Source organism: Protopterus annectens, chromosome 5.part1 (genome assembly GCF_019279795.1).
Source record: "Protopterus annectens isolate FY-2018-M chromosome 5.part1, PAN1.0, whole genome shotgun sequence".
NCBI lineage: Eukaryota > Metazoa > Chordata > Ceratodontiformes > Protopteridae > Protopterus > Protopterus annectens.
The window spans coordinates 66773946-66787283 of NC_056736.1; positions in this window are offsets into that span (position 1 = coordinate 66773946).

The window sequence follows — 13338 nt, forward strand, 5'->3', positions numbered from 1 at the left end:
CTTGTCACTGCTTTGAGGTCAGATTTGGTGTCTCCAACGTTTACAGTGTGGGTTCTGTCACTGAGCCAGTTGGCCACCCATCTTGTAACGTAGGGATTTATACATAGTTTAGTGAGTTTAGCTATCTTTCCAGAATGGGGAATGGTGTTGAATGCCTTGGCGAGGTCAAGGTAGGCTGTGTGAACCACCTTACCCTCATCTACGGCTTTGGTGACTGCCTCAAAGACGTCAATCTGGTTCAGAAGGCATGATCTGCCTTTCACAAACCCGAACTGGGGGGGATCCAGAGTTTGGAGGTTACCAATGTCTTTTTTTATGCGCTCCATGATGATATATTCCAATGCCTTGCAGACCAGGCTTGTCAGGCTAATAGGTCGATAGTTCCTGGGATCAGTGGTGGCTCCCCCTTTGTGGAGTGGGTAACTGTTGCTGTGCGCCATTCAGTGGGTGCAAAGCCTGATGCGAAGCTATTATTGAACATGGTGCTTAAGTGGGGAGCCAGTTCGTTTAAAACGCAGTCTGGGATGTTGTCCAGTCCCATGGATGCTCTGTTTTTGGCTTTAGAGAGTGCTTTTACCTGCGTAGTTGTGATTACAGGGACTCTGCATTCTTCCTGTATAGATATGGGCCCTTTGGGGGGGGGGTAAAGTTAGCACTGAAGCTATCTGCCAGGATGTTGGCAATATCAGTTGGTTCTGTAATTTTCGTGCTTTTGTGCTGTAACTCAAAGCAGATCTGGGTGTTGCCATCAAGATTCTTGACATAGCTATAAAATCCTTTGTGGTTGTCCTTAGAATTAGTGGTGATTTTGTTTTGTAGCTAGCTTTGGAGGATCTTATAAGGGATCTCAGCTTCTTACTGAGGCTGACCAGGGAGCTCCTCCACTCATGGGATTTTACTCTCTTTTGCAACAGTTTCTTCCTTCTGTTGTACAGTTTGTTTATGGCAGGGGACCACCAGATTGTCTTCCTTTTTTTGGAGGATAGCAGCTTGGTTCTGTTTGAGATAGCACAATCCATGCACTCGTGTAAGTGCTTACAGAGTGCATTTGTGTAGGATTCAGCAGTTGTAACTGTATTGTCCGTCTACATGGGTGTCATGAAGTTCACCACTTCTGTCTTAAGAAGCATGAAGTTGACTTTGGAGAATTTTTTTACTGTGGTTTCCTTAATGGGAGGTGGGGGCAGGATGTGGGTATCAAGGGTGATTAGCTTATGGTCGGATCGGACCAACGAGGAGTTGACTTCAGGTGTGGAACACCGGTCACTCATTTTGGTAATGACTAGGTCTAGGATATTGTTGCCCCTGGTGGGGGTGTGGATAAGTTGATCTAGGGCATTGGAGTTTATAAATTCCAGAAAGCGTTGAGCTAAGGAGTTGGTACACGAGTTGTTTTCCCAGTTAATGGTGGGGTAGTTGAAGTCGCCCATTATTAGGGTGTTTGGTTGAACCCTAATATTTTCCAGTACATCAAAAAAAGAGGAGTGGGAATCCTGGGGCATGGTGGGGGATCTGTAGCAAGCTACAATTTGGATTGCAGTTTTGCCCAGAGATAGTTGCACTTGGATAACCTCTTATGCATTTTGCTGAGCAACTAGCCTGGAGGTGTGGATATCCTTAATGAATATGGACACACCTCCGCCTTTGGTGTTTCGGTCCAGGTTACATGGCTGAAAAGTGTGGTATGAGTTATAGCCTGGTAGTGCAGGGGTGCTCTCTGGAGCCTTGAACCAGGTCTCAGTCACTGCACAGATATCGATGTTCTCCATTTTAAGGAGTGCCTCAAGTGAGTGCATTTTGAGATTTAGACTTCTAGTATTGAGTAGCATTACCCTCAGTTTTTGCTTGCCTGTTCCTGTTACGGTGATGAATTTGTTATTTGAACCTTGCCTAAAAAAGGCACTATAGGGTCAGCAAGAGCCTTAGCCAGAATCTGGAATCCTAGAGGCGACAGGTGCAGGCCATCTGTGGCAAAGCATCATGGTCTGTCGACCATGTCATCCCAAGCAGACAGATACTTGATCCCCTTAGAATTACACCAGAAGCTTAGCCAATTGTTGAAGTCAATCATTTTGTCCTTGTACTGCGGTATCATTTGTGGTGATGGCAGAATGCTACTCAGGGCTAGGGGCATACCTGCCTGGGCTACAAGATTGGAGAGCTCTTCCATGTCTCTTTTCATGTAGTCCAGGGAGGTACGTCTCAGGTCATTCACACCAACATGAACAATGACAGAGTCATATTTGTACTTGTTCAGTGACCTGAGTGCATGGGTTATGTGGCAGATCATGGCACCCGACAGGCAACTGACAGTAACCTTCTCCTTTTTTAGCCTGGTGAGTGGGACATCAGTGTGCCTGACTATAGAGTCACCTATGACTAGTGTGTTAGGTACGTTGTTTTGCCTTATTGGCTGTGGTTGAGTGGCACACTAATTCTGTGGGCTATGTGTCATTTGGGTTGTGTTAGGAGTGGAGGTTGCTTGTGTTTTTGCTTTGGAGGTCTCTGTTGCTTAGACAGATTATTATTGAGAGCCTCCGCGAATGTTTTTGTGTTACTATGTGTGGATTTTGGTGTTGTAGATTTAGTGAGACTATGTGATGTGTGTGGTGTGGTGCAAATGTTTACCTTCTCCTCATGACTGTCAAGTTCAGTCTTGGTTGGAGAGAGCTTTACCTCCAGTTTGGCTAGATAAGTGCATCTCTCACAGGTAGTAGTGTTGGGTGGTAGGAGGAGAGGATTGTCAGTGTACATGAGACAATTTCTACATTGCCTCAAGATGCCCAAATTCATCAGATAGACAGGAGAGTACACTGGGAGCTGACCCTTGGACATGCCTGAATAAAAAAATATTTTCCTCTACATAAGTGAGGAAAGTGAGTACAAAAGCTGTTTTTCTCTAGGTAAGTGTGAAAAGTAAGTACAAAAACTGTTTTCCTCTAGGTAATGAGGAAGATTGAGTGCTATAGTAATTAGTAGCTTGTTTAGTGCTTACAAGTTCTGAACAAGTGCTGAGCATGAATAAGCAAATTTAGTGCTAAAACTAAGAATCTGTGTCTGCACTAGAAGAGTTACAGGACAGAAACAAGTGCAAATGCAGGCTTTCAAATCAGAAAGTTGAGAGAGATGGAAGAAATTGTCCAAACGGCCAATAACTACAATATCTGGGCCAGAACCACCCCTTATGTGGTAGACAGGTTACCTAGTGCTTACCACTCCCACTGATAAGCTAGAAGGCTTCCCTCCAATACAGGAAGGCTTGGGGGGCTCAGAAGCTTACCAACAGTCCAGGATACAGCAAATCTGTATCTGGAACACTAGTTACAGTATGTTCTTCCCCGGTGAGATCAGATCATTGGTCCGTCTCAATCAAAGTTCTATCCCACCCAACCCCCCCCCCCCAAAAAAAAGTAATCAAGATAAAAATCTTCTCAAAAGCTGACTACAACCTCACAAGCTTTACACCATTGCCCCCCTCAGAGGATGCAGACAACTATGCTGAACAGTATGCCTGTGCAGTATACAAGCACCTGTACAACTGCATGTACTCAGCCATACCCAACAGAACTAAAACCTGCTCCTCAAGAAAACACAAACTTGTCTGGTGGACATCCTCAACAGGCTTTACAACAAAAGGAAGAAACTGTGTCCAGGGGTAAAAAGGAACAAATTCCAAATTGGGAAAAAAACCTCCTTAGCCTCAACAAGCAAAGTAGATCACTAGTGAAAACCTCCAAAGCCAATTATGAATCAAAACTAGCCTCCAAAACAGTTTATCTCCCAGAGGTTGCCTCTTCTCTGGAATAGACTTCCCATACACGTCAAACAGAGCACCTCACTGACCCTCTTCAAGTGCAACCTCGATGAGTGGGTGGGAAACCACAAAATGTTTCCACCTGTGTCCCTCACTGACAGGGGTGATAGGTGCTGACTGAGGTTTCTTTTTTGGGATAAGCTCTTGGCTAGGCTTGTAAGGGCCCCAGGGCCACTAGCCTAGTAACCTCCTATGATCGTATGATAATGTGAAAAGGGCTTTAGGGTGGATGGATAGATGGATGGATGAATTCAGTATATGCTGTTGTACATCCAAATGGGTACAGAATATATAATTAAGAACAAGTATGTACATGAGGGAAGATACTAAAATATAGTAGATAATTATTTAATTACAAGTATATACAAAAAAGAAGATGGACAAAACAAAACCAAAATCAAATCATAAAAACAGGCAGAAAAGGTCACTATTTTTTCCATATAATGTTTTAGCTCCCATGCTTGCATCACATACCATTTGTTCCCTGTTACTGGAAGGAGTGCAATTTGTGGTGCGTATGTCATGCAAACAGCTATGATGGCTGTGTTCAGTTTAATGCTTTACCCCCCCCCCTTCAACAGGTACATGGGACCCGTATAACTGTGTGGGGCCACTGCACCTTTCTGTACACATTTATTCATTTATTTATTCATTGCTGTTTGTTACCAGGGTGATAAACACACACACACACACACACACACACACACACACACACACACACACACACACACACACACAGAGAGACAGACAGACAGAATAAGGAAAACAGAACTCAGGAACTGTATGTGATATGCTAAGGAATGTTGGCATGCAGCACTTTGCATTTAAATTATAAAAAATATCTGAAGTGCAAAAATTTGAACAGATTGGTGTGCTTTATTATGCTGAAATGTCTTTATATTTTCAGAGTTAAGTGGCACACAGAGGAAACACATTACAAAGTGTTGCATATTACAAACAGTTAAGACTAAGTATTGGTCTAAGTACAATAATTCTTGTCTGTTTTATAGCAGTTTTTTGTCAGTGTATGAGTAAATATCTAGGAATATTCTTTTTAATTTCTCCAGATCTTTTGGGTTTCTAATACCATGATGGGAATGTACCCCATTCCTAAGTCAAAGTGCGATTAAAGTTCATGAAGTTAGTATTGTTTCAATCTTTGATGTCAGCCAAAAGTGATATTCGCAGCACCTGCAATGTGGTCAGTAATGACTCCTTCTGCAATTTGTATGGGGTTACATGGATTGGTAACATATCTAAATATGATTGTAGATTCTTTTTTATAAGACCCGTTGCTCCTACTACTATTGGAATTGTCTGGTTATCTTTCTTCCACACTGCTCTCATTTCTGCCTGCAGATCTTGATATTTTATGACTTTGTGTCTCTCTGTATGCAACACACTGTAGTCACTGGGTGTGGCGATTTCAATGATCAATGCTACTTTTGTCTTCTTTTCATGGACCACTATATCCAGTTTTCTAGCATCTATCTTTTGAACTGTTGGTAATGGGTGATACCATGTGATATAAACTTCATAATTTTCTATAAAGATTTGTGGCTCATGTTTTCAGTGTTTGTTAGCCACTTCAGTACCATAATGTTTGCACAATCCCCATTGCAACAGTCTTGCCACATTATTATGCCTTTCAGTATGCAGTCCTTCTGCCATTAGTATGTCACATCCAGTAATGAGGTGTGTGACTGTTTCCAATTCGGTTATACAAAACCTACATTTGTCTGTTTCTCCCACATCTTTAATAGACTTTGTAAACCAGTGTGTACATAGCCCACTATCTTGGGCCGAATATTCCTATTATTGCTTTGTGATGATGTTGAAGGTGTTCCTGTCTTGAATTTTGCCTGATCTGGTGTTAATAAATCTGATGGTTATAATGGAATGTTTCCATGTACTTTTCACAGTAGTTTCTGTATACACATTGTGGATTTCTTATGAGGCAAACTCAGGGTCAGTTTTAGGATTATAAGTTCCTACAGCAATATCAATGGATTTTTGTGATCTTTACTACAATTGTCATGACTGGTGATATTCCAAAATGATTAGATGTGGTATTACTAGTGGTTACAAATCTACATTTTGTGACTTAAGCTTCTCTCTGACAATTGTCTGTAGTATGCAAAGTTATGATTTGAATAAATTTTGCTGAGGATTTCATTCAAAAGTGTAATTTTCAGTGGAATGGGGGTGGAAGCACTGTTCTTGAGGTTGTTCTGTAACTTACAGAGACACTGCTGTATATCTTTTTGCTGCTTTTTATATAATAGATAACATGATCTGCTATAGTTAGGTATGTAATAACACATAACATGACCTTTTATAGTTAGGTATGTAATAACACATAACATGACCAGCTATAGTTAGATATGTAATAACACATAACATGACCTGCTATAGTTAGGTATGTAATAACACATAACATGACCTGCTATAGTTAGGTATGTAATAACACATAACATGACCTGCTATAGTTAGGTATGTAATAACACATAACATGACCAGCTATAGTTAGATATGTAATAACACATAACATGACCTGCTATAGTTAGGTATGTAATAACACATAACATGACCTGCTATAGTTAGGTATGTAATAACACATAACATAACCAGCTATAGTTAGATATGTAATAACACATAACATGACCTGCTATAGTTAGGTATGTAATAACACATAACATAACCTGCTATAGTTAGGTATGTAATAACACATAACATGACCTGTTATAGTTAGGTATGTAGTAACACATAACATGACCAGCTACAGTTAGGTATATAATAACGCATAGCATGACCTGCTATAGTTAGGTATATAATAATGAATAGCATGACCTGCTATAGTTAGGTATGTAATAACACATAACATGAACTGCTATAGTTAGGTATATAATAACACATAAAATGACCTGCTATCGTTAGATGTATAATAACACATAACATGACCTGCTGTATTTTTGGGTGGAAGGTATCAACGGAGGGCCGTACGGTGACCTTGTGGTTTATTGATTTGCAGAGCTAGTTGTGGATAACTACAAGTTTAAAAGACAACATGCTTTTTAACTTTGAGGCCAGCTGCCAAAGAGCAAACCTATGTATTCAAAAGGGATGGGATATTATAACACCTGATTATATCTTACTTTTAACTCATAATGAGAAGGCATAAGACTCCTAATCTTAACCAGAAAGTAAAGCCAGGTTCTAATACCTAAGCCTTCAGGAAGACTGGCTAATTTGAAACTCCTGCAGCTATTTTCTCTGTTTCTCATCCTGCAGTCAGAAGTAATTTAGAAGAAAAAATTGCTTCAGCAGTATTAGCTATTGATAAACAGTGGAAACTCAAAATTTAATGAGAAGGCAAGAATACAGCCCATTATTTCTTTCTCGTTATAGTTTGTGTTTCAAAGGCTTACCAGTAGTTAATTCTTTAACAATGTAGCAATTACTGAAAATCACTCAGAAGGATACTGTTGCCAAGTATGAAAATGCTGATCTATTTCACCGAACTGCTAGAAGGTTGGCCACACTTGCAGACATTAAAAAGTGTGTAATGGGTGATAGAAATTAATTCTATCATTATTTACTCATGGATACATCTTTGTGATGCTTTGGATTATTAGTGTAGACAGAGAAGGTAAAATTTTCTCACATATATTGCAAGTATTCAGGTATATATCGCAAGGTGTATTGCATACTGGTGCCAAACTTTAGGAAGTAATCATTTATTATTACATCACCACCACCATTCTAGCAGTGAATATTTAAAGATGTATGACAATTAATAACATTTTTGTATAATGATTTCAGAAGGTGCAAGCCACAGTGACACAGATGATTAGTGTCTTTTCTCTCTAAATTTGGATTTCAACCAGCCACATATAACACTTAATTCCGAACATGAACATATAACAGAACAACGACATATGTCAGTGTGCATTTCAGAATCAACTAGACATCTGTATTACCAGTCCAGTGATACCTTGTCTGTGTAGCTTATCTCCAGCATGGTAAAATTTTCTGAAATGTTAAATGGATGTTTGAGATTCCATCTCACTAAATAGTTTGCTGTCTTATTTTAAGGAGACTGTAGACACACACACACACACACACACACACACACACACACACACACACACACACACACACACACACACACACACACACAGTCACAAATATGCACACTCACTTTACATTATTGTGAGGAACTAATCTGTTATACTTCTCTAATAGTGGTGTTTTATCCAAGTGCCCCTCCATGCAATTTTCTTCGTAACCTCTGCTCTTTACTTGGCCTGTTTCTTGTTTCTTGTTTCTAGTAAATACACATCAGCAATCAGCAGTGATACACTACTTCATTTAAAACATTACTGCATGGGACATGATGTACAACAACAATGCCTAGACTCTGAATTAGGAGTAGTTGTGGATGTAGTTCTGTGCTTACAGGGACAGGCTGATACTCAGAATGTTCCCATGTCAGCTGCCGGGCTCATCTTCCAGAGGTATTGAGCTGTTGAAGTACGTTTGTGGCTAGTAAGACCACCCCAGTTTGTACTTATGCACATGGAAATTGAAAGTCAACCTCATATGCTACAGACATGAAGACTAGAGTGATGTGTAACCAGTTGTCTTGGTACAGAATGAAGGTTGGGGGGTTAAATCACGGATTCTCAAATGCTGCATCTGTTTACTCACAAATGAGGAAAGGTTCATAGGTTCATACTAGGCTATCTGCCCTAGGGCATTTATAAGCCTAGCCAGAGTGTGTTTGGCTTTTGCCACCCATTTTAAATTAATTTTGCTATGCCCTTTTTCGAGGTTAGTATACTGTGCCTCTGTCTAACAGTGACACAGAAGTGATACCCTGGGTAAACCTACGATTTCCCATCCTCTCATCAAGATTCCTCTTGAAGAGAGTCAATGAGGGACTCTGCCCAACCTGGACTGGGATTTTATTCCAGAGTGAAGGGAGCTTCTGGGTTTTGAATCTGTCCCTCCAGCATGTCCTATTTATTTCAGTGCTGAGGTTCAAGTCTCTCGAGCACGTAGCTCGATGGGATTTGGATTTTCTGAGGTGCAGCATGTCCATTAATTCCGGGTTGGACATGGCTTTATATGTCAGGCACAGATCGCCTCTGAGCAGGCGGTATGCCACTGAGTAGAGCTGGAGTTTCTTTAACCGGGCAGCATATGGCATCTGTTTGAGCCCTTTAATCCTCTTGGTGAGGTACTTTTGGGGTCTTTCCATTTGCTGCAGGTGTCTGGTAAGGTACATCCCAAAAGGGGCATTGTACTCAATTATGGGCCTGATGAGGGATGAGTAAAGAGGCACGATGACCTCCCCTGATCTAGATGTGAATCCCTTCATGATTAGGTGGGCTATATAAAATGTTCTTCTAACCACTTTGGCCACGTGGTTGTCAAATAAGAGATTGCTATCAACTTGGGTCCCCAGGTCCCTAATTACTTCTTCTGTACTTAATGGATTACCACCTATGTGGTAATTTGTGGGCACTTTGTTTTTGCCTAAGGGGATGACTATACACTTTTTGGCGTTTAGCTTGAGGCCATGACTCTGGCACCAGTTGTCTGTTTCTATGAGGCCCTTTTGGAGGATGCTTGTGTCGGCTGGAGAGTCGATTATGGCACCCAGTTTGCAGTCATCTGAGAACTTGGTCAGCCACAGTCCTTCCGTGTTGGCCTGTACCTCCGAGAAATATATACCGAACAAGAGAGGTTCCAGGACTGAGCCTTGTGGGACGCCACTTGTAACTGGTTTGGAGTCTGACATGGCTCCAGCAATTCTAACCATGTGGGTTCTGTCCTTGAGCCAGTTTGCAACCCATCTAGTGACATAGGGGTTTATATTTAAGCTGGTGAGCTTATCTGTAATGCCCAAGTGGGGTATTGTATTGAAGGCTTTTGCGAGGTCCAGGTAGGCTGTGTGGACCACCTTCCTCTCGTCAATGGCCTTGGTGACTGTTTCAAAGAAATCAACCAGGTTTAAGAGGCAGGATCTGCCCTTAACAAAGCTGAACTGGGTAGGATCCAGTGTCTGTAGGTCCCCAATATCTTTATTTATGAGGTCCATGATGATCCTTTCCATAGCTTTGCAGACCAAGCTAGTCAGGCTTATGGGGTGATAGTTTCCAGGATCCGTTGAGGCACCACCTTTGTGGAGAGGGACCACTGTTGCTGTACGCCACTCTTTGGGTACATATCCTGTAGTAAGGCTGAGATTGAACAGTAGTTTTATGTTTGGGTTTAGTTCTTCTTGGAGTTCATGTAGGATGCAGCCCAGGACACCGTCTGGTCCCATTGATGCTGTGTTTTTTGCTTTGGAGAGGGCGGCTCTTACCTGAGCATCTGAGATGTCAGGGGGGCAGCACTCTGCTGGGATAGATATTTGCCCTTTTGGTGGGGAGGGGGGGAGAAGTTTGCGCTGAACCTGTCAGCTAGGATGTTGGCAATGTCTGTGGGTTTGGTGTATTTTTTGTCATTTTGGACTAATTCTGAGCATATCTGGGAATTCCCACCCAGGTTCCTAACATAACTAAAGAAAGCCTTGTGATTATCCTTAGTGTCCTGTGCAATTTTTCTCTCGAAGCTGGCCTTAGACGATTTTATGAGTGCCCATAGTTTTTTGCTAATACTGATCAGAGATTCCTTCCCTTTTTGGGATTTTGCTCTATCATGTAATAGCTTCCTCCTTCTATTGTATAGTTTGTTTATGGCTGGGGTCCACCAGACAGGACGTCTGCCTTTGGAGGATTGGATCTTGGTTTTATTTGGGATTGCATGATCCATGCATTCCTGAAGGTGTTCATGGAATGCGTTTATAAAGGATTCTGCGGTCTGGGCTGTATTTTCCACAGGCCCGGGGGCTTTGAAGGATTCCACATCGGTTTTGAGGAGTGTGAAATTTTTTTCACTGTGGTTTTCTAGGCAGGGGGTGGGGTCGGGATGTGAATATCCAGTGAGATTAGTTTATGGTCTGTTCTTACCAGTGAGGGATACACTTCTGGTCTGGAGCATAGAGTCCCCATGTTGGTAATGATCAGGTCCAGTATGTTTTCCCCTCTTGTGGGAGTGGTAAGAAGTTGTTCCATAGCATTTGAGTTTATAAATTCTAGGAACCTTTGGGCTAGGGTGTTGGAGCTAGAGTAATGCTCCCAGTCTATGTTTGGGTAGTTGAAGTCGCCCAGTATAATGGTGTTTGGAGAGACCTTCATATTTTCTAGTGTTCTCAGGAAGGCCGAGTGGGGTTCCTGGGTTTAGGAGGGTGGTCTGTAGCAGGCTATAAACTGGAAGGCAGTTTTACCCACTGTTAGTTGCACATGGATAGTCTCTGATGCTTCGTGCTGTGCCACCAACCTGGAGGTGTGGGTATCTTTGACGAATATTGATACTCCCCCTCCTTTTGTGGTTCTTTCCAAGTTTTGGGGCCGAAAATCATGGTATGAGGTATAACCTGGTAACTGGGGTGCCCTCGGGAGCCTTGAACCAGGTTTCTGTTACTGCACAGATATCGATGTTCTCCATGCTAAGGAGAGTTTTGAGTGCGTGCATTTTGAGTTTTAGACTTCTGGCTTTGAGTAGCATTACTCTTAGTTTCTTATCCCTTGTGATACCTATGGAGGTGGGTTTGTCTTTTGAGCCTTGCCTAAAAAAGGCACTATGGGGGTAGCAAGAGCCTTTGCCAATATCCGAAAGCCCAGGGGTGACAGGTGCAAGCTGTCCCTAATGAAGCATCGTGGCTTGTCGAGCATGTCATCCCAGGCTGACAGGCATTGGATCCCCTTTGAATGACACCAATACTTAAGCCAATTGTTGAAATTGATCATCTTGTTTTCATATTGTGGCATCATTCTTGGTGAGGGTAAGATGCTACTCAAGGTCAGGGTCATACCGGCCTGGGCTACATGCTCAGAGAGCTCCTCTATGTCTCTTTTCATGTAGTCCAGGGAGGTACGTCTCAGGTCATTCACATCAGCATGGACAATGACTGAGTCATATTTGTACTTGCCTTGGAGTGACCTGAGTGCTTGTGTTATGTGGCGGATCCTAGTGCCCGACAGGCAGCTCACCGTGACCTTCTCCTTGTTCAGCCTGGTGAGCGGGACGTAAGTGTGCCTGACGATAGAGTCACCTATTACAAGTGTATCAGGTGTGTTGTTTAGCCTTAAGGGCTGTGACTGTTTGGCACACTGGCTTTGTGAGCTGTGTGTTGCACGTGTTTTGTTTTGGGGTAGCGGTTGCTTGGGTGTCTGCTTTGGAGGTCTCTGCTGCTTAGGCAGATTTTTATTTCGAGCCTCCGAGGATGTTTTTGTGTGTTTATGTGTTTGGTTTGCTGTCGTGGTAGGTCTATGTGAGACTGGAATTGTAGTGAGTGTGGTTTCCTTCTCCTCCTGACTGGTTACGCCAGTACTGAGTTGAGAGAGCTTAGCCTCCAGTTTGGCTATATGGTTGCATCTCTCACATGTGCTGGAATTTGTTGGGAGGAGGAAAGGGTTGTCTGTGTACATGAGGCAGTCGTAACATTGCCTCAAGATTCCCAGATTCACCAGCTGGACTAGAGAGGAGATTGACAACTGACTTTTGGACATGCTAGAATAGTATTGGGAATTCCTTTATAATTGAAAAAAAGGGCCATTGGGGAACAATGTACTCAAGGGGAGTTTGTGAGGGTGTAGTGCTTTTAATTTTTTAGTGCTGATTTAGTGAGCAAGTTCCAGGTAACTTAAATACAATGTGTTACAGGTAACTTAAATTCAAAAATGACAAACAGTAACTTTCTTTCAAGTGAAACAAGGAAATAAGTACAGTAAGCAATGCAGATATCACTAGGGATCCACAGAAGTGCTGAAAAGCCGCGTTTTAGGTGAAATTAGCGTTTCAGGGAAATAACAAGCAAACAAACAACAAGCATACAAACAAAGCTAGATTCAGCAGGCCTGGATCTAGTCTACGCTACAGCAAACAAGGTGTACCAATTTCAGTAAGAAACAGTTCAAATATGCAGGCACTATAAGCCTTTAACCAGAAATTCCCAGCTCAGAAGGGCAGAGTCCAGCCTCTCCTCCCACAAGAGTGCAGACCACGAACCTTCTTAATGTAAAATAACTGGCCTGAAGCCCAAGTGCTTAAACCAGAACTAATACACTTTTAGAATAACAGACACTGAGCCCTCAATCAGCAATTCCCAGGTGAAATACTTTTACAAAGATCATCATTTTACCCACATATAGAAACCTTTAATATGCAAGTCTTCTATATCAGCTGATTCTGACACCTTTAAGATTCTTTTTTTTTTCTTTTTTTTTTTTTTACCACGCATGCCTACTCAGGATAGATAGTTATTTTTTCCTGTCTAAATATTACTTAAGCTGTTCTTGCAGATTGGTGTGGAAATATGACTGCATCATTGCTTTTTTACCACTATGCATTCTTGCATTCTTGTCTGGTAGAATTTATTCAGTTATTTGTTACAATAGCAGACCAATGTTTTT